The sequence below is a fragment of the Phoca vitulina genome, unplaced genomic scaffold (assembly GCF_004348235.1).
Source record: "Phoca vitulina isolate PV1807 unplaced genomic scaffold, GSC_HSeal_1.0 scaffold25, whole genome shotgun sequence".
Taxonomy (NCBI): domain Eukaryota; kingdom Metazoa; phylum Chordata; class Mammalia; order Carnivora; family Phocidae; genus Phoca; species Phoca vitulina.
The window spans coordinates 14,035,148-14,061,638 of record NW_022589728.1 but is presented as its reverse complement, the minus strand read 5'-3'; the positions used below and the strand labels follow the sequence as shown (position 1 = coordinate 14,061,638).

At 37.8% G+C, this 26,491-nt stretch overlaps 1 protein-coding gene and 1 non-coding gene across 3 annotated transcripts in view; both read right to left on the bottom strand.

The window, feature by feature from the left end:
- NKAIN3 (sodium/potassium transporting ATPase interacting 3) overlaps positions 1-26,491 on the bottom strand; it is a 619,197-nt gene that overhangs the window by 500,922 nt on the left and 91,784 nt on the right. The window lies entirely within an intron of this gene.
- LOC116643309 lies at positions 13,329-13,432 on the bottom strand. The gene has a single exon (XR_004301524.1). It is a non-coding gene; the product is annotated as a U6 spliceosomal RNA (small nuclear RNA).

Sequence of the window (26,491 nt, the reverse complement as noted above, 5' to 3'; positions counted from 1 at the left end):
GTTTGCTCTTAAAATATCAACACAAATAAGACACCTAGTGTTCAATGAGTCCTTTGAAATAGACATGCTACCTACAAAGAACGAATAGCCTGATGACATCTATTTCAAAGAAAAAGACCAGGTGATATATTATCATCTAAGAACAATTATAAAATATGGTAGAACTAAAATAATACAACTTATTTGACTTTAAGAAAGTAGAATATACCTCAATTTCCGAGGAAATCAAACCCTCTTTTTCTTGTAAACTCTGCTGACAGTGACTAGAGTTTGGGGGTCAAGGGAAACAGGACAGGTGAGTTGAGAAGGGAGGATGGAGAGAGCAGTGCAGGCCCTGGACCAGTTTAGTAGGAGTGTGGGCTTTATTTATAGGTTTGCATTGTCCTATGCGCCTTTCTTAGAGCAATAACAGATGTTTTGCCAAACAAAAGAATTTGATTATTCAATAATTTGGGAATATAATACTATTTGGGAAAAGAAAGAAATCTCTTTATTCCAGGACTTTGAAGAGAATATGTAAATGAGCATTTGTCAACAATAAGTTTTGAATATACTCTACAGAATTTCTAATTTTCTTTTTCACTATAAAATGTTTATTTTTTTTTAAGATTTTATTTATTTATTTGAGAGAGAGAGCACAAGCAGGGAGGAACGGCAGGCAGAGGGAGAAGCAGGGTCCCCGCAGAGCAGGGAGCCCGATGCGGGGCTCGATCCCAGGACCCTGGGATCATGACCTGAGCCGAAGGCAAACGCTTAACCGACTGAGCCACCCAGGTGCCCCTAAAATGTTTTTTTTAAGAGAACATTTCTTTATAGAACTTGGTATCAAAAAATGCACTTTAGGTATGTTTAGGCAAATGGGAGACATTTGGAGATTTTAATCTTAAGACTGACATGGTTTGATTTGCATTTAAGACAGGTGACTCTGATCACTGGGAGAAAAAGAATGCCAGGTGATCATGGAACCTGTCAAGACAAAATGAACAAGGTCAGAACAAGGCCAGTAGTAGTTATGAAAAAAGAAGTAGAAAGACTAGCATATATCCAAGAGAAAAATTTTAGCAGGAGTTGGCGATTAGTTTGATAAGGGAGTAGATCCAAAGTGACTCCCAAATTTGAAGTTAAGTGGCTAGGTGAACATGGATGGCAATAATCAAGACAAGAATCACAGAGAATGACATCATAAGCCAATACACAAACACATCGAAATTATGGTTTGTAAAGTTCTTTCACGTTATTTTACCAACACTCCTAACAATGCTAAGACATAAGCAGTATACACAGTTTTTCTTATTTTAATGGTAAGAAAAATAGGATCAGAATTGTAAATTACTCAACTAAAATAAACTAATACCACATGTATAATAAGGTGAGGATTTCCCTCCCATCCCTCAAATCAACTCTCAGTAAAGTGGAATTTTTCCTACATTCAAGTTCCTAGAAAATCTCTCATGGCTCAGGGCACCTCATAACAAACTGTCTTTTGAAGAAACTGCATTAGTCTGAAATGTTCTCAACCAATTCTATTTGAGTTGTTTCTGGAGCTCAGGTGAATGAATTGATAGATGTGGGGGGGGAGGCAAGAAATATAACCTGGATGTAGGATTAATGCTCAGGGTTCTGTCCTCATACCTGCCAGTGTTGGAAGTTACTGTACTCAAAAGTTTCAAAATATTGCTTTGAAAAGGGGTAGATTACTTTCTTACATTTTAGAGATCATGACATACCTACAACATAGATGGAAAAAAAAAATCTTACGTAATATATTTATGATTTAAGATAAATCTTATAGTGACAACATCATAAAAAAAAACAAAAGCTATTCAATTTTAAAGGACTTACATGAATGTGGAAATGACAGGACTAAAAAATTACATTAGGTAATCCCAAACGGCTCTAAATGTTGAAGATGCATGCAAAGAATGTGAATGACGTTGTTTCAGGATATGTGAGAAAAAGCCTTTAACTAATATACCATGTAATTAATTGCATATGTGATTTGAAGTATGTACAAGTAATTAAAATTTTAATTCAAGTATTATATATAAGCCGTAGACTTTCACCTACATCTCCAAGAGTTATACATTTAGACTGGCCAAAAATATTAGTGTTTCCATTGACTCAAGAGATACCTGATCAAATCCTATCAAAACTGAAATTGGGAGGGGCGCCTGGGTGGGTCAGTCGTTAAGCGTCTGCCTTCGGCTCAGGTCATGATCCCAGGGTCCTGGGATCGAGCCCCACATCAGGCTCCCTGCTCCGTGGGAAGCCTGCTTCTCCCTCTCCCACTCCCCCTGCTTGTGTTCCCTCTCTGGCTCTGTCTCTCTGTCAAATAAATAAATAAAATCTTAAAACAAAACAAAACAAAACAAACCTGAAACTGGGAAACCAATATTGACCTTAAAGTGCAGGACGCAGTAAAGCAATGTGTAATCAGGAATTGACATATCCAGTACGGACTCTCTAAATCTTGTCATGAAGATTTTGAAGTTTGCTTCTGAAATTGGGAGCAGCAAGGCTTCCAGAAAATAAAAAGCTATATGTTCTAAAAATGTTGTTGTGATTTGGGCGTGCATGGGGAAATAGTAGGGTGGTGTGAAAAAAGGCTTGAAGACAGCTGTGTGGCCTTCTGCAAGGGGCTCAGCTCTGGAGACAATCCTTCATGGATCTCTCACATTTGTGCATATCTTGGCAGTGAGGCATCGACTGCTCTTTATTCTGGGCTGTGTTTTCAAAGATGTTTGGATAGCAAATAGCCTTGGAAGATAAAGACAGTGTCTCCTTCCAGAGAAAAGGGCAGGCATATTTACTCCCCAGGATGATAAAGATAAATCTTCTTGTGGAGGGAAGGGAAGACATGCTTTCTACCCTCTTGAAAAGATTCAGATCCCTTAAGCTCAGGGCTCTTCCGTAATGCAACCCACTACGTGTGAACGTGTCAGATGGCCTTCTTTATGCTCCCCTGTGGGTCCTGGGGCTGAGGGATTGGGAACACAGATAAAGACAGATTGGCTACTGTCATTCCTGTGTGTCCTAAATTGTGTTTCACCTCTGACCCAGGAGTCCTGGGTCTTCCACTGGCATCCATGGAACTGTGACAAGCTAATTTGCTAATTTGCAAATACCCTGAAATCTCAGATCCTTTGCATTTCATGAAATTCTCTACATTCCCTCCTTTACTTGTCTCAAAAGAAACCAGCCTGGGCTAGATGATCTTTAGTTCTCTTTGCAGATCGATTAATTCATACAATTGATATTAGGAATATAAATATTCTTGGCAAAAATGGTTCTTAGGTTTTGTGTTTTTATTGTTTAATAATTCTTAGAAGTGCTTTCCAAAAGAATTCCATGTGTCTAATGCTTTCAGTTATACATGTTTCCTCTTTCCTAAAAAACAAAAACACAAACAAAAAAACAAACAAAAAAATGCCCTGAGTGCTTTGCATTTGCTTTTCAAAACAAAATCTGCTCTATTCAGTTAAAATCTCAGCTCTTAAACATCTCTGACTGAGCTGTAATCAATCCCCTCTCAAATCCCTCATACACACTCACTTCCTTAAGAAGCCATTCAATTATAGCTTTAACATTATAGTCTCTTAACATCATACCTCTGAAATCTTAAATCATTGATCTATTTTATATTTAAATTTTGTCTTTGTGGCTATTTCAATTCCAGTGATATTAACCATGAGAAATTGTCACTCTTCACTTTTGGTAAGAAAAAGTATTCACTCATGCTTGATAAAATGTCTCTATAAAAGTAGGAAATTTATTCAGTCATTAAAATGTATTTATTGAATTCCTACTATGTGCCAGGAACTATAAAAGATATTATGATATAAAAATTAATAAAACAAAATTACTGCCTTCATAAAGTGTCCAATAAAATAGAGGAGTCTGTTATCTAGTGATATATCTTATAGCCTTAATTTCCTTAGAAAACAGACAATATACCATTCATACTTTAAAATTTTTTTTGAATAATCACTGAATGAATGAATACATGAATATTGAATGAATAAATACAAGTATGCTAACTGAGGGGAATCCAGGCTATGCATCAAATATATGCTTCGGTGGCCAGGGTATTTCTGAAACCATTTCAGATCACAGTATTAATGAAAAGTCATTTCTTGCAAGAAACTGGAATTTAAATTCTAATTGCATTAAAATCCCTGGGCTAATACTTCTTAGTAAGAATGCACATAGAAACTATTAAACTAACCCTGTCGCACGGTTGACTACTTTTTTTTCCTTGTGTAAAGGAGGCCAAGGTTCACCTAAGGATCTATACCAAGACACAACTAACCCTGTCACATGTCTTATTTATACTGATGCCACAGGCCTACCTGGTCCTGGGCTGCAACCTAAGGCTTTGTAGGTTTCAGTCTTAAAGTCACAAACTATACTACATTCAGGGATTGGGCTGATGATCTGATTTAATTGTTGATCAATTAATAAGAAAGCAGATAGACTCTTGTTCTGCCGACTGGTACAGACTCCCAAGCCATCCATCTATCTGCCCGGACCGAGAATGAGAAATCTGGGTCCCTGAAGCTAGAATAACTATGATGCAGTGAGCCCAGGTAAGGGGTTAATTCTTGAGATTTTTATCATTAACTCATTCACTCCACAATCATTAATGTGGTGCCTGTACTATGGGAGCCACTGGCTAGGAAGGAAAGAGGTGGTAGTACCCCAAGGTGTCTTGGTGGTCCTGTGGCGTCTACAGAGCAGGGGGGAGAACATGTGCCCACCAGAAACTGGAATGGTGACATGCAATGTCCTCGTGGTGGTTGGGAGTTCAGATAATGTTCAGATTATGTGAGATAAAGTCATGTCAAGTGAGAAAAGCAACTGTTTTCTATCTGATTCTTCAAGATCTAGATCGAACGTTAGTTATCTTCAATGCTGGGAGGGGTAAGGCCATTTAAGAAGATGATGTTCAGCTTAATTCTTTTCCCTCAAAGAATCCTCCAGAGCATCTGCCTGGCTCATCCATTTTTTAGCCTCCTTGTCTGCACATCTTTGTTATTTAATTCACTTACCCCATAACTTCTGGGGAGACAGAGAAGACATTGCCTCTCCCTACAAAGCATAAGTGAGTAAAATGATATATGTGTTATGAGAGAAATGTGTGTAGGATGCGGAAGGGAACTGCCATTTCTATCAGGCATTGTTGGAAAAGCTTTAGAGATTTTGATCAGAGCACTGAGAGGAGTGGGTGCTCACTGCACAGGAAAGGAGATATGAAACACAGGCCAAAGCTCAGCAGCAAGGAGGCTCACCGTAGAAGCATCTCAGCATCCAGCCCCACCCTTATCTGACTTCCCTAAACATCCCTGCTCTAAGAAGAAGTCTGAATTGTTCCAGTAGCATAATTCTCTCTTCTAATATGTCCTCTCTCCAATTCTTAGCTGACTCTTTGGTCTCAATCCATCTCCCTGGTCTTTGAGCAACCCACCAGCTTCATCCCTATTTTTCAACCATAACTTTTACTGACACAGCCCAGGAGGAAAATCTCTGTCTCCATCTTGGAACATGACTTCTGCAACCCTGTTTCTTCCATGGTTGTCCAGGATACCCACAGAGTATCTCAAAATAAAAACATCATCACTTTTTGTTAAAGCTACTTCCTCCTAGAATCATAAATTCTGAAGAGTTGTAAGGAACTTTTCAGTACATTAGCCCATCAGAAACTAACATTTAATGGGCATTTGGTAAACCACATAATGGATTGTTCTGGGCAATTTCATATTTACCATATTACTTGGTTGATCTATCATCTATCTCTTCAATTTAGGAACTATATACTTTATAAATCAGATGCCTGAGGAGGGAGAAATTATAACTTGTTCAAAGTCATACAGCTAGTAAGTAACTGGGCCAGGACCATACCTCCGGTCTCTGTAGCTGTAAGATATTTCTCAAAAAAAAAAAAAAAATCTTTATCTCTGTATCTAAATCTGTCTCTATCTCTATATATCCTGCCTCTGCTTGATCACTGTCAGTGATGAAGAGCTCATTATTCTCTAAGGCAACATATTTTGATATTTTTATGATGATTAAAATATACATGACATATTCCATATTCAGCGCTAAAAAGAAATGAGCTATCAAGCCATGAAAAGACATGAAGGAACCTTAAGTGCATATTACTAAGTGAAAGAATGCAATATGATAAGGCTACATGCTGTATGATTCCAACTCTATGACTGTCTGCAAAAGGCAAAACTATGGAGACAACAAAAAGATCAGTGGTTCCTGTGGTAGGGAGGAAGAGATGAATAGGCAGAGCACAGTGAACTTTTAGGGTATAAATACTCTATATGACATTATAATAATGAATGTATGTCATTGTACGTTTGTCCAAACCCATAGAATGTACTACATCAGGAGTGAACCCTAAGGTAAACTATTGACCTCGGGTGATGATGATGTGTCAATGTAGATTTATCCTTAGTAAAAAAAAATGCACCATGATAATACGATAATGTGTGAGGGTAGGGGGTATATGGAAAATCTTTATACTTCCCTCTCAATTTTGTTGTAAATCTAAAAACTGCTCCAAACACTAAAAAAATAAATAAAATATTTTAAAAAATCAAAGACATAAAATGTACCACTTGAACCATTTTTAAGCATACAGTTCAATGGCATTAAGTATTTCACACTGCTGGGCAAATATCATCACTGTCTATCTCCGGAACTTTTTCATCTTCCCAAACTGTAACTCTGGACCCGTTAAATAATAATTTCACATTCTCTTCTCTCCTCCCAGCCTGTGGTTACCCCCATTCTACTTTTATCTCTATGAATGTGACTACTCTAAGTACCTCATGTCAGTCAAGTCATATAGTATTTGTCCTTTTGTGTCTGGGTTGTTTCATCTAACCCAGTGTTTTCAAGGTTCATCCTTGTAGCATGTGTCGGGACTTCATTTTTCAAAGGACTATTTCACAGTATCCCACCGTACAGATATGCCACATTTTGTTCATCCGTTCATCTGTCAGTGGACATTTGGGTTTTTCCCCCCTTTGGGCTATTGCGAAGAATGCTGCTATGAACATACGAACCTCAAGATCTCCCTTTTCATTTCTTTTGGTGTACTCCCAGAAGTGCAACTGCTCTATGCCAATTCCAAGTTTGTTTTTTTTGAGGAGCTGTCATATTGTTTTCCAAAGCAGCTGTCCCATTTTACATCCCCACGAGAGTTCCAAACTCCAGAAAGAGTTCCAACATGTTTTGGACCACATTGAATGAAATGTAAATATTAATTTGTCAAGAGAAGTGCAGCCCTTGCCAGAACACAACTTCAACTCTCAAAGTTGTAAGGAGGTTGAGAGCAAGTGTGTCTTTAGACCCTGGGAGAAATGGGAGGTAGGCGTGGGACAGGGATTCACCTGGAGAGGGTCCTGATACACCTAGGTGCACTCTTTGATACAGAGACAGGTTGAACAGTTAGTTATCTTCTAGATGGAAATGGCCTTAGAGACCACATTCTTTTCAGGCTCCCATGAATTGCAGGGACTTCAACAGCCTGGTAACTAGGCCTGACCTGCTTCCTCTTCCTAGATAGACCTCAACTAGTTTTTTTGTGTGTGTTTGATCCTGGTGGGACCCAGGGCTATGCCAATCACATATTTAGCTTCAGTGTTCGTGCAGACACCAAATTTCAACCTCTGCTTCCCAATCACACCTTTCTTAAAGTTTTCTCTTTTCCTCAACTGTACCTAGATTTTATATTTAGAACCACCTTTATCCACTAAATGTATCCAGACATCTACCAGTTGAACGAATTGCAGTCTGTCTTCCCTACCACCCATGTGCAATTCTAATCTTTATCTGTCTGGTTAGGTTTTTGCCCAAACCTAGGCTTTAACTTTGCTGAATCCATCTCCCACTCTAATTTCAGCTATCTCAACTCCCTGCCTCTCTAAAGGAGAGAAGCTTGCCCCAACAGTCCATACTGGGATAAAGTATTTTTAAAAGTCCCATTGCAGGACGCTTGGGTGGCTTAGTTGGTTAAGTGTTGACTTTTGGTTTTGGCTCAGGTCATGATCTCGGGGTCCTGGGATTGAGCCCCATGTCAGGCTCTACGCTCAGTGAGGAGTCTGCTTGGGGATTCTCTCTCCCTCTGCCCCTCCCCCGGCTCTCTCTCTCCCTCTGCCCCTCCCCCGGCTCTCTCTCTCTCTCTCTCTCTCTCTCTCAAGTAAATAAATGAATCTTTTTAAAAATCCCATTGCTAGGGGCACCTGGGTGGCTCAGTCATTAAGCATCTGCCTTCAGCTCCGGTCATGATCCCAGGGTCCTGGGACCGAGCCCTGCATTGGGCTCCCTGCTCCACAGGAGACCTGCTTCTCCCTCTCCCACTCCCCCTGCTTGTGTTCCCTCTCTCGCTGTGTCTCTCTCTGTCAAATAAATAAATAAAATCTTAAAAAAAAGTCCCATTGCTATACTTCCACATGAAGACACATGGTCCTACAGGTTATCTGGGGAGACTGACTACCTTGTGCACTACCACCTTGTGCACACAGCTTGAGTTCCACAATTAAGTATGACAGAAGAAATACAATGATGTATTTTGAGAAATAAAAATGAGATATAATGAGAAATAGTTTAAGGCTCAGGAAATACTTAGACTCACTCTTTGTCCATATGGAGTTACTTATCAAATGATTACTACTAGAATTAGATACTCTAGGTCAGTGTGTTTGAATAATAACCTGTTCAAGGATTATGCAGCCAGTTAAGTAGAAGAGAACATCACTTCAGCTAAACTAAAACTGAAAATCTGAAAATAGAGATTTTATCTGAACCCTGGTATAAAAGGGACACTTCTTGTCCCTGTTGAATGGGACAGATAGGCTTTGGCTCATATTCTTGAGTCAGTTCTACTTCTTGGGTGAGCAATGAGTAGATCAAATTATTTTTCTTGTACTGGAATATAATCATCATGCTTAATCATTTCCAGACTAATATCCTCCAACTGTTTCAACAGTTTCTCATACGACATGGTTTTCAGTCTCCTCAGGTGAGGAAAATGGCATTTATTAGGGTCTGTCTTAAAGCTCACAGTTCAAAAGCAAGCTGGATGCTCCAGATGAGGACACTGCTCAGTGAAGTTTTGTTAATCTCAGCATTGCATGGCTGTAGAGCAAGCTAAGATTGTGTTGGCTATTTTTAGGAGCCAGAGACACAAGTGGCTCCCATAAAAACTATAAGCAACGATGAGAAACTGAAACCACTGACCATTTGTACATTAATGTTGTTAAATATATATTGCCCCCTCCAGTGCCAGATAGATAGATAGATGATAGAAATCATCTCATCTGTTTCTATCAGGTAATCCAACAGAAACATTTTCAATTTTGGTAATGTCACTAAATTTATCTATAATGCCTAAAAGACCGTGTCATCTACAAACCTGATAAGCAGGCTTTCTGGGATTAGTAACCCTAGAAAAAGAGAGAACATCATTTAAGTCGGATGACTTGTTTTTAGTGAATCCATGAGGTGTCCTAGTGATCACTACATTCTTTTCAAAATACTCACCTTATGCTCTCTGTTTATTAGCCTTCACTGGAGATTAATAGTATAATAATCTATAGTTGCTTGAGTTTATCTTCTCAATTTTAGAAATAAGGATCAAGATTGCTTATCTCTGACAACCTAGTATGTTCCTAGGCAAAATGACTGTGAAATATATATATATATATACACACACACCGACAGTGAATCTAAGATCATATCTTCAAACTCTTTTTAAGACCCAACAATTCTTCTATTTGAAATTTGACTTATTTAAACAACTAAGTACTTTGCCACTGTCTGATCTTTTATGTGAATGATGAAGAGTCTCTTCCTTCCTAAAGTTCATTCTCTTATTTAGACAAAATGGAAGCAATGAAGAATAGGTAGTTCTTGCTTTCTCATTGTAATTTTGTAACTTATGCTTATCTATCCTGGAAATGAGCCTCTCACATCTTTTTTGTTATCCTTGCTCCAATTATCTTTGCAAAAATATTTCTTAAAATTTTTAACATTTTTCAAATCAACAACCCATTTAAGGTCTTAGACTTTCTGGCATTATTTTTAAATGTTTATTCTTCTTTTTTTCAGAACCCTTACTCAGTTATGCACCTTTTCTGTGCTCTTTTTATGTGCATCTCCTTTCAAAAGGTTGATTTATTATGTATCTACTTATATTCCCACAGAAATGTTTACTTTTTCACCTGCATTAGGATCATCTGTAATTGTATAGTCAGGATTTGCTTTTTGAAAGTCTCTTATCCATTCTTAGATAATCTCTCTTTTCAGAATCTTTGAACATGGAAATGAATCTTTCTTCTAAACTTTTCTGATATCTTCTTTAGAAAAGGCAAGATTCATATCTGGAGATACCCAACATTTTCTTTTCTCTCCACTGTGACTTCTAAGTTAATAGAATCATGGGCTCCTGGGGTTCCCACAGATCTAAAGCACCAATATATTTTCCTCTTTGGATAAAATTAATTAAACAGAAGCTCCTATATTCCTTCATAGAAATGTCATTTTAGGGTATACAGGACATAGACAATCCAAGTACTCTGCTTTTAGTGAACTGAACTTACAGTAGATGTCCTCACATTAAAGCCTTCAATTACTATTCTATCCTCCAGAACCAATTTACAGTTTGTAATGGAAAACATCACTTGTAACTGTATCTATCCAAAGCAGGTGTTTGAACTGGTTCTTCGAGAATGTATGCCATTGTCACTTCTCTAAATGTCCCCAGTTCCCTTATTGTATACTATCATTCATTACTAGAATTTTTAGTTTGACCATAATAAATGAAAGATAAACTGGGATGTTCTAGCATTCATTTGCTTGTAGAATAAAACTGCTGAGAAGTTACTGTGCCCATTTCAAATCACAATCTGAATCGTGTGATAGTCACTGAATTATTGTACCCTGTGGTTTCTCTGAATCATGGAGAGCCCAGCTCAAGTCATATGGTCTGCAGTGGCCTTGATTCCTGAGTGAACTGCTAATGTAGCATAACATGACACAGATCCATCTTTCTGGTGGCATGTGGAGCCCAGCCCCATAACATCAAAGCAGAAACCTCTGGCAGACCCAGAAATAGCCAAATCTTACCAATTCCTTACCTTCTGAAGCAAAATTGGAGAACTAATCATCCCCTTCATACAAGACTCATTCACTTATTCTGTATGTGGATGATTTTTTAAAGCCTTTGAAATGTACATGTGATTATTTCCAAGATCATTTTAATGCAAGAAAATAAAACTCATTAATAGGTAAATAAGTTTTAAAAATTATTGAAATTTCATATTTTATAGCCTACACGGTACATGACACAATTCCAAATTTCTTAGTTTTAACAGTGGCTCACTGCCTATTTAGCATGCTGGAAAACCGACTCCAGTCAACACATACAGGCAACTGAGTTGCAGGATAAAAATATAGCAATTGGAAACTATAAAGGACCTATTAGATCATGCAGTTCACCCTTTCCCATTGCCAATTCATAAAGAAAAGCAAGATATAGAGTAGAGAAAATACAATGCACCATTCTCTACTAAAAGCCTGTGTATAAATATTAAACTCTCTAGCTGAAAAAAAAAAAATTCAAAGCAGAGGGCAATCTAATGTTCTCATTTTAAAATGCCATTTAATAATGGTTCTTCCCCCTAGTGTATAGAACTTTGAAATACCACAAACATGAATATTGTTGTGATGACAGTAATTCAAAATATAGATATCTAGAAACATGGTGCATATTTACATGCTTATGTATATTACATACACATGATGAACATTATACATAATGTGCTTATATACAGTATATTTGCCATTTACATCAACTGTTCTGAATGGGAGTCACAGAGATTGGACTATTTGATATTTACTGTTCCTCACCTCAAAAAGCGCTTTATTTATTTGGTTTTCAGAGCAGTCCATCAAGATCCCGCTCAAGGATTATGATGCCCCAGAAGCCATTACAACACCCTCTACCCACCAGCTTGGCTGTCAAATGTATTTCTGAATCTCAACAATCAATCCATACTTCCATGTCAAAATGAAAGGCCTTTTCAAGTTTCTTTTTTTTCTTATCCTAAACTTGTTGATATATCCCCTAATATTAGTAGCATTAACTTCAAAAATAATAAGCAACACTTGAGTAGTCATTATACATTGACCATAATGACTACCGTTTCATCTATGAAAAATCAAAACGTGGTCTCTATACCACAGCAATTTTGCATTCATTTCAAAAGGCTATTTCCTATAAGCAGCACACTAAGTATGGTTTTTAAACTTTTGCTAAACAAGGGACTGTTCAATGTGCCAACAGAATAATAATAGAAGTTTCATGAAAAGATTTTTAAAAGGAGAATCCATGGAAAATCACCAATCCACAAAGGTATACAGTAAGAGAGGGAAAAAGTAACAATAAAACTATGAAACAGCCAGAAAGCAATTAAGAAAATGGCATTAGTAAGTCCTTACATATCTATAATTACTTTAAATGTAAATGGAATGAATTACCCAATCAAAAGTCACAGAGTGGCTGGATAGATTTGAAAAACAAGGAAACAACAACAACAACAACAAGAACAAGACCCAACTATATGTTGCCTAAAAGAGACTGACTTCAGCTTTAAGGACACATCTAGGCCCAAACTGACAGAATGGGAAAAGATATTCCATGCAAGTGGAAACCAAAAGAAAATAGGGGTAGCTGTACCTATAGCAGACAAAATAAACTAAACCAACAATGGTAACACAAAAAAGAAGGTCATTATATAATGATAAAGGGGTCAAGTCCATCAGGAAGATATAATAATTGTACATATATACACAACCAATGTTGGAGCACCTAAATATGTTACACAAGTACTAATAGAAACAGGAGACGGGTGTTTGGGTGGCTCAGTTGGTTGACGGTCCCACTCTTGATTTCAGCTCAGGTTGTGATCTCATGGGTCATGAGACTGAGCCCTGAGTCACGCTCCGCACTCAGCTGGAGTTTGCTTGAAGATTCTCTTCCTCTTCCCCTCCCCCAACTCATGTGCACGCATTTGCACTCTCTCTCTAAAATAAATAAGTAAATCTTAAAAAAAGAAAAAGAAATGGGAGAAACAGACAACAACACGATAATAGTAGGGAATTTCAATATTTTTTTTTGCATTTTTTTGCATTTGCATTATTTTTTTGCATTTGCATTAATTTTTCAGCATTAGACATAATCACTCAGACAGAAAAGCAAAAAAACAACATTGGACAAAGCTGGAGTCATTGTACTATCTGATATCCTTTTTAAAAAAAATATGGAATGCTTCACGAATTTGCGTGTCATCTTTGCGCATGGGTCATGCTAATTTCTGTATTGTTCCAATTTTAGCATATGTGCTGCCAAAGCGAGCACTACACTACCGGATTGCAAACTGTATTACAAAGCTATAGTAATCAGAAACAGTGTGGTACTGGCATAAAATCAGGCAGAGACCAATGGAACAGAATAAAGAGCTCAGAAATAAATTCTCACATATACAGTCAACTAATATTTAACAGGGAAGCCAAGAATACTCAATGCGGGAAGGCTAGTCTCTTCAATAAATGGTGGTGGGAAAACTGGATAATTATATGCAAAGGAATGCAATTAGACCCTGATCTTACAACAATTACAAAAATCAACACAAAATAGATTAAAGACTTAAACATGACACTTGAAACCATATAATTCCTAGAAGTAAAGATAAGGAGGGAAAAAGCCCCTTGACATTGATCTTGGCAGTATTTTTTTGGATATGACACCAAAAGCACAAGCAACTAAATCCAGTATCAACAGGTGGGACTACGACAAACTAAAAAAGTTTTTTCACAGCAAAAGAAACAATTAACAAAATGAAAAAACAAACTACAGAATGAAAGAAAATTTTTGGAAATGATACACTTGCAAACCATATATCTAATAGAAAGTAAATATCCAAAATATATAAAGAACTCACACAACTCAGTAACAAAAAAAGCAATCCAATTAAAAATGGGCCTTCTTTTCCAAAGAAGACATCCAAATGACAATAAGTACCTGAAAAGATGTTCAACATCACTAATCACCAGGGAAATACAAACCAAAACCACAATGAGATAGCACTTCACATCTGTTAGAATGGCTATGATCAAGAATATAAAAGATAGGGGTGCCTGGGTGGCTTAGTAGGTTAAGAGTCTGCCTTTGGCTCTGGTCATGATTCCAGGAGTCTGGGATTGAGCCCTGCGTCAGGCTCCCTGCTCGGCGGGGAGTCTGCTTCTCCCTCTCCCTCTGTCTGCAGCTCCCCTTTCTTGTGCTCTCTCTCTCTCTCTCTCACTCACTCTCTCTCAAATAAATAAATAAAGTCTTAAAAAAAAAGAACATAAAAGATAAGTATTGGTGAGGATGTGGAGAAATGGCACTGTTGGTGGGAATGCAAATTGGTGCAGTTACTATAAAACTATAAAAAAAACAGTATGGCGGTGCTCAAAAATATTAAATATAAATATATATAATATTAAACATAACCCAGCTTCTGGGTATATATATCCAAAGGAAATGAAAATAGGATAATGAAAAGATATCTGCCCTCCCATGTTTGCTGCTGAATTATTCATATAGCCAAGCTAAGTGTCCATCAACAGATGAATAAAGATGTCACACACACACACATATGAATATTATTCAATCACGAGAAAAAAGAAAATCCTGTCATTTGCAACAACATGGATGGACCTTAAGGGCATTATGCTAAGTCAGATAAATCAGACAAAGAAACCAATACTCTACAATATCATCTATATGTGGGATCAAAAAAAAAAAAATCCCTGAAATTTCAAAAACAGAGTAGAGTGGTGGTTACCAGGGGCTGGAGGGTGGGGAATGGGGGAACTGGGGAGATGTTGGTCAAAGGGTACAAACTTGCAGGAAGATGAGTAAGTTCTGGGGATCTAATGCCCAGCAATGTGACTATAGTTAACTATACTGTATTATAGACTTGAAAGTTCCTAAAAGACTAGATCTTAAAAAGAAATGGAAATTATGTGACCTGATGGAGGTGTTAGGTAATGCTATGGTGGTAATGATATTGCAATATATAAGTATATCAAAACAACACATTGTACAAAAATTATATCTCAGTTATATCAAAAGAAAGAAACAAACTAATGGTAGGTAGGAAGCCAAGGGTCTAGAAAATAGCCTAGAGTGACAGTGGGGGTAGGTTACTGGGATGATGAGGCTCAAGGATGCTGTGTTGATATAGGTACACAGCAGTCTGGGTCAAGGATACTGACTTGGAAGGCTCTTCTTTCCTTCCTTCTCCAAGACCAGAAGGGAATGAGTATTGGTTCAGTCTGGGATTAGAACAGGGATCCTTGATGTGGTGTCCACTAAGGGATCTCGGCTAGAATTCTGGGATTCTGTCAACTTAAATGAGAAAATAATATATTTTTATTTCCACTAATATCGAATTGAAATTTATCATTGTCTTCAATTACTGAATGTAGGCAACAGACTATAGTAGTATTAGCACTACCTGTGACTTTGTTGCCAGTAAAAATTAATTTTATTTCACAGTATACTTATTGCAGGTATTTCAAACATTGGTCATGCTCCTCACCACTCTGGAATTATGGAAGTTATTAGGCCCTCTGATAAAGGGGACCAAATGTTGTTTAATGTAGTAATAAAGAAAAACATATATTCCTGCCACATTTTAAAAACACTTTGATAATTATTATTTCAATATCTTTGATTTCCTTTGTCATCCATTGTGTTTTATTTTATACATTTAAAAATACTATTCTGAGGGGCGCCTGGGTGGCTCAGATGGTTAAGTGTCTGCCTTCGGCTCAGGTCATGAACCCGGGGTCCTGGGATCGAGCGCCACATCGGGCTCCCTGCTCAGCGAGAGTCTGTTTCTCCCTCTCCCTCTGCCATTCCCTCCACTTGTGCTCCCTGGCTCTAGCTCTCTGTCAAATAAATAAAAATAAAATCTTTAAAAAAATAAAATAAAATAAAAATACTATTCTGAGAAGCAATTCATTGGCTTCAAAAGATTGCCAAAATAGTCCTTGGACAAAAAAGGTAATAAACTCTGGGTTACCTGGTGTGGGAGGGACAGACAGATGAATAAGAGTGACTCTTCCCCTCTGAGCCTAGGGGAAGAGGTTTTGGTCAAGGAGAAAAGTGAGAGGATGCTCTTGGAGGTGCTACGACCCACGAGTTGGACTTAAGACCACCCATTACTGTTGCAGTCAATTCCTGAGTGGTCCTCAGGCCTGCCTGGAAAATGGTCTTGAGTCCCAGGAGAAAAAGTAAGGAGGTTTTATGATGGTAGTTTTATATATATATATATAAATGAAGGAATCATGTTTTATTAGGAAAATAACTTTTCACCTGAGTAAATAGGAAAATTTATATGAAAATAATAACTATTCAAATAATGCTGACTTTATGTCAGGCAGTGTTCAATGCAACTTACAAATATTAGCTTCATTAGTCCTTACAACAATCCTATACAGTAGGCACTATTATTATCCCCCTTTTGCAGATGAAAACGGGAGGTCAAGTGAAGTTAAGTCTGTTGCCCAGAGTAGTCCAGGTGTTATGTCACAAAACCAGGATTTGAATGCAATGCAATCAGTTGGGACTATGGACTATGTACCCTGACGCAGGCTGCAAAGTGATTTTCTATAGGATTAATAATAACAACAAATGTTATTTGTTTGTCCTCTGCAATAATAGAGACAATAAAGGAAATATGATATATACCAACTAGAAATAACGTTCTCTGCTTGTATTTTCCACTCTGAGTTCTTCTCATCAGACGTCCTTTCTGTAAGTATATTCTCAGTTTCTCCTCCCAATGGCTATGATTGGAATATTGGCAGTTATATGAAAGTATGCCTTGCTCCATTTTTCTAACACCTACCATGACTGCCATTGGATTCTAAGAAAGCAAATCTTAACCTCTCAAGGGCAGCTCTCGCTGTGACTGATGGCTTCACCCAACTTTTGACATTATTAATATATTCTTTTCAGAGAACATTACAAAGAGTGCAGACAGCTGTGCCATACTGGCTGAGGCTGCGGTGGAGGTGATGACCCTTCGTCCATTCAGCGCCCCAGTGAGAGAGCAGCCCTGTAACGCGGTGTCACCAGATGAGAAACATCAAGAGCTCTGAGTGTGGCTTTGTGCCAAAGTCTCAGGCTTCTCCACTGGGCGGCGGGGGGCTGCGGCGGGGAGGCAACCTGATGCCCTGCAGTTTGTGACTGGGTGATATTCAAATGCAATAATGGATTCAGAAAGCAAGAACCCAAACACTTTTGTGACAGAGGAAAAGCTTCATGTAAAAGGTGTCTACTGCATTGGTCTTTGTGGATTCAGTCTATATGCAAAAGAAAACACAAATCTGTCCCAGATTTTATTTGATTGTAAATATACAGGCATTCATACAACACTGAACAGTTCTGAGTGCCAATAAAATAATATACTTCCACATTTCTAAACAAATAAAATGAAACAATTTTTTTTTTTTTTTTGCTTGAGAGTTAAGAGGTGTGATGAAGTTTTTGAAATTTGGGACAAAGCTATACAGAGAGGTAGACAGACATCTCTTTTGCTTCATATCCTTCTTTTACACAAATACTGGAAACGGCTATTTTTTATTTTTCTCTATTGGGAAAAAATAGAGATATGAATGTTTCCCAATAATGATATAATGGATTGAAATTTGGATTGAGAGTTGGCGGACCGGAGTTATAGTCTTGACTTTGTCCCTAAGCAATTTTTTCTGAATAATTTATAGTTCAATAGCTTTCAAAAAGCATTTGTGGAGTGACTTGCAATAAAAATATGCATACAAAAAAAGAGAATTGAACAGGAAATCAGAAACAATAGAATGAAAAGGGAGAAAATTTCTATAATCTGGTTCATCCAACTCTGAGGTTCCTGGACACAAAGTGAAAAAGGGAAACATGATGAACCTCACAGGTATCATTATTGACAAAAGAAGTAATTTCTGCTTTTGCTTTGCTTCCTGATTCTAAATTTTAGAAAGAATTTTTTCTGTTGGATCATTATATAAAGGCATCAATTTAGACTCTTTGGAAAATGCAAAAACTCTAGAGAAAGATTAAAGGTATTTTATTGAATTGTACTCAAGTGAAAGTAATTTCTTTGGAGAGTTAATCCACGTAGTTTAAGTCAATTGCTTTTGATGCTCTACCTTGACTGAAGGAGTCACCAAGTAGCTCTGTAACCTCTTCTGCCTCTTAGTAAAATAGGGATTTTGATTAGATGAACTCTAAGGTTCCTTCTAACTCACAAGTTCAGTAATTTCTAGGATTAATTTCATTTAGACTTTCTATTATTGTTAACATGCTATTCAAGCCCAGATTCCCAAAACGTAAGGATTTCCATCCCCTTCTTTTTGTCATAAAAGTAACATTATAAATACATTCGGAACCAAATTATGTGCTTTAAAGCAAGAGACAGGGATACTATAGTTACCTGAAAAACAACCCCTGTTGAAATTATAAGTGAATACAAATAAGTGAAGCAAATATAAGTTCCCACTGTCACTTTTTTACCTCTTCTTTAAAGGTCTCAGATTGATTAATGGCTAACAAGTGAGTTGTCTGTATGTTCTGTGAATTCTAAAATAAGCAACACAGAAATCTTGCTGTAGCCAATAATTCAAAGAGTAATCTAATAGCACCAAAGTACATGCAGCAATTTCTAGATAATTATGTCATTATTTTAATGGGTAGCGAAAGGGAGCAGACTATGCCACCCCCAAAATACATCTCTTTGACACATTGATTATTTTGAGCTGATTATCTTTTAAAAACAGGAAAAGCACTTAAAATGGAATACAAGTTATCCTTTTGTAAGAGGCATTTATGTTTATATGGGAAATCTTCATTTGTCTGCTCTGTACCAGGAAGAGAAGAATGATTCTAAACCTCTTGAAACTCTTATCAATGGAAAAGGTACGGACTTAAATCTGCATAACAACCTTATCCTCGTTCACAGTGTTTTTCTGATATGACTGACTCCCCACCCTCCACATCTTGTTTTGTCTTTAGGTGGAGAAGTGACTGGGCCATTTTAGAGAGTTACTCAGTTTTCCTAGGTGCCTCCCCCATACACAGGAGGTATACTGGTTTTAAACTTCTGTTTGCTTTTCTCCTATTAGTCTGTCTTTTATACAGGGGTGTTTCAGCCAAGAACCAAGAAGGGTAGAGTAAAAAGTATTTTTCCTCCCCTACAGTTTAAGAGGAGTAAGGTTACAGTTCTCTCTGGTTCAATCTCCACAAAGCAGTCAAACTGAGCTTCTTAAAACATAAATTGGAACTCACCCTCTCCTGCAGAAGCACCTGACTCTTGGGCTAAAGGGAAAAAAAAAAAAATTCCACAGTCCTTACTGTGGCCTATGAGGCCCTGCTGGATGGGTTCCTGGCCACCTCCCTCACACTCCCATCTCCTACAACTCCCTAGCCTGACTCACTAGGCTTCACTCACTCTGGGGTTTCAGTTCCCACACACAACAGCCACATCCTGACCCTGGAACCCCTACCTACTCCCTGGAATGCTCTTCCCAATGATCTAATCACAGGCAGCTCTTTCTCATGCTTTTGTCCCTTAATTGTCACCTGCTCAGAGAGGCCCTCCCTGACCACTCCTTGTCAAGAGCTGATTCCAACATTCTCAATTTCTGCTCGTTTGTTCCTTTCATAGAATCCATACCAAATCACAGTTATTTTGTCTGTTCACTTGTTTTCTTCTATCTGTCCTTGCAGAATGGAAGTTTCATGATGGCAGATTTGTGAGGTCCTCTTCACTGTTGTATTTCAAGCCCTACTCTCATTTAGGGCATAATGAAAGAATGGCTACATTGTATAATTGTCATAAGTAATCCTATTATCAAATTCTTTTCATGGTCATTTTTCCCCTATTTTTTCCTAGTTTAAATCCTTAACGTAAATATACAGTTTCTACACAAACTAGAAAAATTACAAACTTTTCTTATCATAAAATGTGATGACTTCTGCAAGGACATAATGTTATTTTCACAACTTACCAAAGTTAACAAAGTTTTACGGCTCCTTCAAACTATTGTCTTATCAGAGCAGCTCAGAATTAGCAGACACATCATTGGCAGAGAATCAAATAACATATATCAAAAGATACTCAGCATATGCTTTGTCAGAGAAGCCATTGGGCAAAGAACTGGTGTGAAAAGTTCTTTCATATTCCCCTATTAAATCAATTCCCAGATCTTCCTGTCAGAATAAATTTTAACAATAAGTTATTGTGCAACTGTGACCCACAAGACTCTTTGTCTTCTGCCTCTTCTAGACAATTATTTTTCAAACTACAGATTATGAAATCAAACTGCAGTTGAGGGGGCACTTGGGTGGCTCAGTTAGTTAAGAGTCTGACTTTGGCTCAGGTTGTGATCTCTGGATCCCGGAATTGAGCCCCACATTGGGCTCCTCACTCGGCGGGGAGTCTGCTTGTCCCTCTCCCTCTGCACCCAACCCCGGGCATGCTCTCTCTCTCTGTCAAGTAAATAAATAAAATCTTTAAAAAAAATTTTTTTTTTAATCTGCAGTTGTGAAATCAATTCAGGGGACAATGGAGAGAAGTTCTAAAAATTAAATACAATAGAAAAATAGAAAATGGAAAATATCAAAGTACACTGCACAGAATTAGAATAACTGTCATTTGAAGAAGCTTTTGTATTTAAGTGTATATGAGTGTGTGTGTGTGTGTGTGTGTGTGTGTGTGTTGTACATCTTTATTCTGGGTCACAATGTAAATCATAGTTTCCAGTTGAAAACCACTATACTGGTCAGTAAGAGAAATAAAACAAGAGTTAGTGACTACTTGTAAAACACATGCATATATCCAGATTTATTATACTCCTATAAGAGAACTAATGGGGTTTGGGACATTCTACCCTAAAATATGGCATCTTAGCACATTAAGCTGAAGGAGTTTGCAAAACCAGCAGAAGCAGGTCAGTGTGACCTTCCCCCAACCTATGTCCCCTGAATTAGATCCTGAAACTCTTATATTAGAGATGCCCTCCTTCTCTTCCAGGAAAGGAACATCCTTATCCTAAAAAAGAAGCCTTGCTGAATTTCCCCCAGTTTACTACACTAACCTCATTTCTACATGACTGCTCACCCTTCATTAAACATAGAATAAAACACTCAGGTCTAACTGTTTCTTTAGGTCTTCATTTCCTTATGAAGGCTCCCATATCACATACAACTTATATTAAATAAATCTGTATGTATTTTTCCTCTTATCTTCCTTTGGCAGTTTAATTTTCAGACCCAGACAGGGATTCTGAGAGAGTCGAGGAAAACTTTTTCCTTACTCACAGACTTTGTTCCTGGGCTTGATACATTTCAGTCTGCTTTGCATTTTAGATTATTGCTTTCATATCTGCGTCCAATTATAACATAAGCCTTTTGAGGGTAGGAAGATGTCTCATGTATCACTGAGTCACCCATTAAGGTCACCCATTATGTTGGATTAAATATGGTCACAAGTTATCTGACACTATTCCCATTAAGAGAGTCCATTAAGGGTCATGTCTTTTCCTTTTCAATCTGGGAGGGGTAGTCTGTGATTGCACTGACCAATGAAAATGGCAGAAATGATGATACAGTGCACATTTCTAAGCTTAAACCTCACAAGGCTGGCAGCTTCTACTTGCTGTCTCTTGGAGTACTCACTCTTGGAGCCTGAGCTTCCACGTGAGCATTTAGACTAACGCCCTAGAGAAATCATGGAGAGAGGCCCTGTGTCTACCTAGAGAGGGAAAGAAGGCTATCCTTCTAGCCGTCTTTGTGAAAGTAACAGGCACATGTATGAAGCCTTCTTGGGTCTTATAGATTAAGCACTGGCAAACTGTGGCCCATAGGGCAGCTGCTTAATTTTGTAAATAAAACTTTATTAGAACATGGCTACAACAGTCATTCGTTTACATATTGTCTGTAGCACTTGCACATCACAACCACAGGGCTGACTAGCTGTCATACACAGTATGTCCCACGGTTTTCTACCTGGCCCTTCACACAAAGTCTGCTGATCTGGGTTCTAGGCCCCTCCAAAGGACTACAAATGATGCCAGCTAGAGCAGAATAACCTCTCAGCCAAGCTCTGCCTGTAGTTCTAATCCATGAAAATCACAAAGTCTAATAAAAATTGTTTTAAGCTACTTGTTTTAGGGTAGATTTTTATGCAACAGTAGAAAACTGGAACAGAATTCATTACCTGATAGTGTTGTGTTGTATAAACCCTGTGACACGTATCAGTGGTTTTGGAATCAGGCAGCAAACAGAAGTTGGAAGGGCCTCAAGGAGACTGTTAGTGGAAAAAAGGACTTTAAAGAAATTGTTAGTAAAAGCTGCAAGGGCCTTGAAAAGACTGTTGGTGATGCCTTAAGGGTCAGTGAAAATATGTCATTGGAAGCTGGAGAATGTGGGATACTTCCTCTGTATTGGCTGAAAATTTGGCATGAGTGTTGCATGTGATAATGAAGAAAATGGAAAAGGGACCTAATGAATTTGTGGACCCGACAGAGAAGACTAATAGGCAGAATGGAGGAAGCGCCAACTGGCTTCTAACTGCCAAACGTGAAATACGAGAAGAGCGATGAGCTAACGGAGGAACGACTGAGTCTGTGAGCAGATTGAGAGGAAATATAAAGGAGCCAGGACAGGCTGGGTGTGAAAAAGGAAACGGTCTCTCATCCCAGTTTCCACCAGCAATGGACGTGAAAAGTCAGAAATGGCCTCAAGACAAAGGCTAAACCCAGACTACTACCTGGCCGTGGGGTAAATAATCTAGAGGGCTTCTAAAAACTTTAAGAGTTGTACATCTTACACCCTCTCTGCCAGAAAAGAGGGCCTTTGTGAATCTTAACATATGCTTGGTAAACCCTTTCAACTAGACAAAATGGCTTCTTTGTTTAATTTGCTACATTTCAAAGACTATATTAAAAACAATGTGTGTGTGGCTTTTGATTGGTGGATTGGATTATCTGATACACAGGAGCCCTATAAACTTTTTACGGAAAAGGAGGGATGACTCAAAGGGCAGAACCAAGAGCCAACGCAATCACTTCTAGGGAAAGAAGGCTAGACCCTAATCAAGGAACCAGTGACCTGCATCTGGCTGGATTTCTAAATCAGTGTAGAACAGTAACTGCTATGTACCTCCCACGTTCTCCTTTCTGAAGAGGAGAACCTAGGGTTATCTTATCCCTATCTGACCATTATATATTGGAAGGAGGGCAGACCAATTCTCCCAATAGTTCGCATGTCTTCAGGCTGAGAGGAACTCAAGAGACCTTCATCCACACATGGCTTTGATTTAATCATCAGCTTTTTAAATTCAAGGCAATGTTGAAATGAGGTGAAATTTTTTAATGTGGAAGGAATATAAGTAATCTGTGGCCAGAAGGTATACAACAGTCCTTCCATAGAGAGTCATCCCTCTCCCCCTTAAACTTGGGGGTGCTCTGAGACTATACTGACCAAAAGAATAGGGTGGAAGCTTTACTGACCCAATTTTTGGGCCTGGTCCTTAAAAGACTAAAAGTTTCTAGTTCCTGTCTCTTGGGTTACTTACTCTTAGAGCCTTAAACTGCCACATAAAACCTTCTCAGAGAGTATGTGGAAAGGTCCTGAATCCACAGCCTCCTAGCTGTGAATAAAAGCCATCTCGGACCCTCTGGCAGAGCCACTAGCTGGATACCACATGGAGAAGAATTGCCCAGCCAAATCCTGCCCAAGTTTTGACCCACAAAATCTTGAGATATAATAAAATGGCTGTAGTTTTAAGGCACTAAAGTTTTGGGGTAATTTGTTATACAGCAATAGATAATAAACACACATTTCATACTGGTACTAAAAATACACACATTTTCAATATACCTAACCTCCTAAATCATTGGGTTGGGAAAAGTATGCTCTCTGTTATGGATTGAATTAAGGTCTCCCAAAAAGATATCTTGAAACCCAAACTCCCAGAACTTGTGAATGTGACCTTATTTAGAAACAAGGTCTTTCCAGATGCAATCAGATTTTAGTTAAGTCCCACTAGATGAGGGTGTACCATAATCTAACGATTGGCCTCCTTATAAGAAGAAGACAGAGGCAGTGACTGGAATGCATCTGTAAGCCAACGGAAACAAAGAATGAATCCTCCCCTAGAGCCTTCAGAGTGAATAAGCCCTGCCAACATCTTGATTTGGGACTTCTAGCCTCCAGAACTGTGAGAGAATAAATTTCTGTTATTTTAAGACACTTGGTTGGTGTTACTTTGTTATTGCATCACTGAGTGAGTAACAAACACAGTCTCCTACAGGAGGTAGCCTAAGAGTAGAACTAATATGTCTGTTACAAACACTGCTGAAAACATACAACACATCTTTTGGAATATTACCAATACTGGGTAATAATCTTCACATGGCCCTGCACTTCTAAATTCCAAATATTTAGGATGATTCTCCATATTGTGCCAATGGTCTTTTTTTATGCAGATTCTTAAAGTCACAGGACTGGAGTGTTCCAGGCCTCTAGTCTTCCTGGCCCTTCAAATCCACTTAATGGCTTATAGACTTTACACCTAAGAGAAAGGCCAGAGCCATAAAAAAGGATAAAAAAATCCAATGAGGCAATGCCATTATTTGCCAGAAAGTTGGTGATGGATAACTGTAATTATTCACTAAAATGGGATTTAGAAGTTTTCTATGGCTTTTAGTTACTCTTTCTTAATACTTTCAGATAATGATACTTGGGCCCAAAGCCATAGGTAAAGCATTTAATGATATACATTTGTGTCTCTATCAATGTTTCAGAATACTTACCACTCTAAAAACAGAAGGGAAGTTTTCACTGCTTATTTTTAGTGTATGATAACATGTATACATGTTAAGAAAAATGATACATCAAGTTGATGCTTAGTAAATCCTCTTCCAAAATGGTTATTTACATCTGACTTCAGGAAAAGATAAGATAAATGTGACTATCACAAGATTTCAGTAAGGGCATCGCAGTATTTCTTATTTGACATTAAACCTCACTTAAGTAGCTTCTGGTACACCTCTGCAGAATGCAGAATTATTGCCTTTTTATTATTAAAAATGCATGTCATATTTCCAGATTGCATTCATTTGGCCAATGGGACATGCACTATAATAAGCTAGTACCAGATTCACCTGAGCTATAAGAATAAATAATAACTACATGATAATCTTTTGATGTACAGCCAAGAATCATTTAATTTCTGGAGTCATAAAAAGGTGAAATGAACCACAAGTTCAAAAATGCCAATGAGTATTTGAAGGAAATATCCTTCAGAGACAAGTAGCTCTAGCTTTTCGATGCAATAAAAAAAAATTATTTCTTATGGGAAAAGTTGATGGTAAAATGATGTATTTCTATGCTAGTGTAATGGGAAACCTGAAAATATTTTTCAGTATTAGTTTATGCATTTTCATACACCATCTTGTAAATTGTGCTAGAAAAAATTTTTATAAAGAAACTAATAAATAAAAACAGAAACAGGATGTCATGCCAAGTAGAAGGAGTGGTAAGAGACCTAGGTTCACATGGCAGCTCATTGATAGGTTAGTAGGGCTGCTTGCCATGTAACCTTCTCAGACTTCAGGCTCCTCATATGTAGAATGAAATGATATTATTACCAATATCACTGAATCGTTATGATGAAAATTTTTTAAAGTGTATGGAAATTTTCCTTGTAAACTTCAAAGCATTATGCAGATGTTATGTTATTCATTAGTCTAATTAGGAAAGTAACTCCAAATTACAAATGTTCATGTACATTCTCTCTAGCTTGAGGCTTTGAATTTTAGGTTTCAATCTGGTTTATGCTTAATCCTTTGTGATGCTGAGTTTTTGTTTGTACTCACAATATAAACTCAGAAAATACCAAACCAAGTTACTTATGAACAATGGATATTTAGAATAGGAAAAATACGCTCTCCTGGAATTCTAAAGCATACTCTGTTAAAACATTCTTCCTGACCTTTAACAAAGTCTGTTAAAAGCAGAAACAAGGGGTTAAGAATGTAATGGACTGAAAGACATTTTCTTATTTTTGAAGCATTTCTGATTTCACACGTTCCCTTTTCAAAGTCTTTTTAACAGTCCTTACAGAAGGCTCCACTGAAGTTCCAGCTGGAATGCAGACAGGTTGAAGGGCGTGGAAGTAAAAAGGGTTGCTATTAGAACCAAAATGGAAATAACTCCTTAACTGTTCCCTTCAAATTCATATCATGATCAGTCAGAGCATGTTTCTGCCCAGGTCATCTAGCTGGGGAGATCCCCCTGACTTCAAAGAACGCTTGGGGAAGACAACAGCTGAATCATACCTGAAATAAAGTCACACATGAAAAAAAA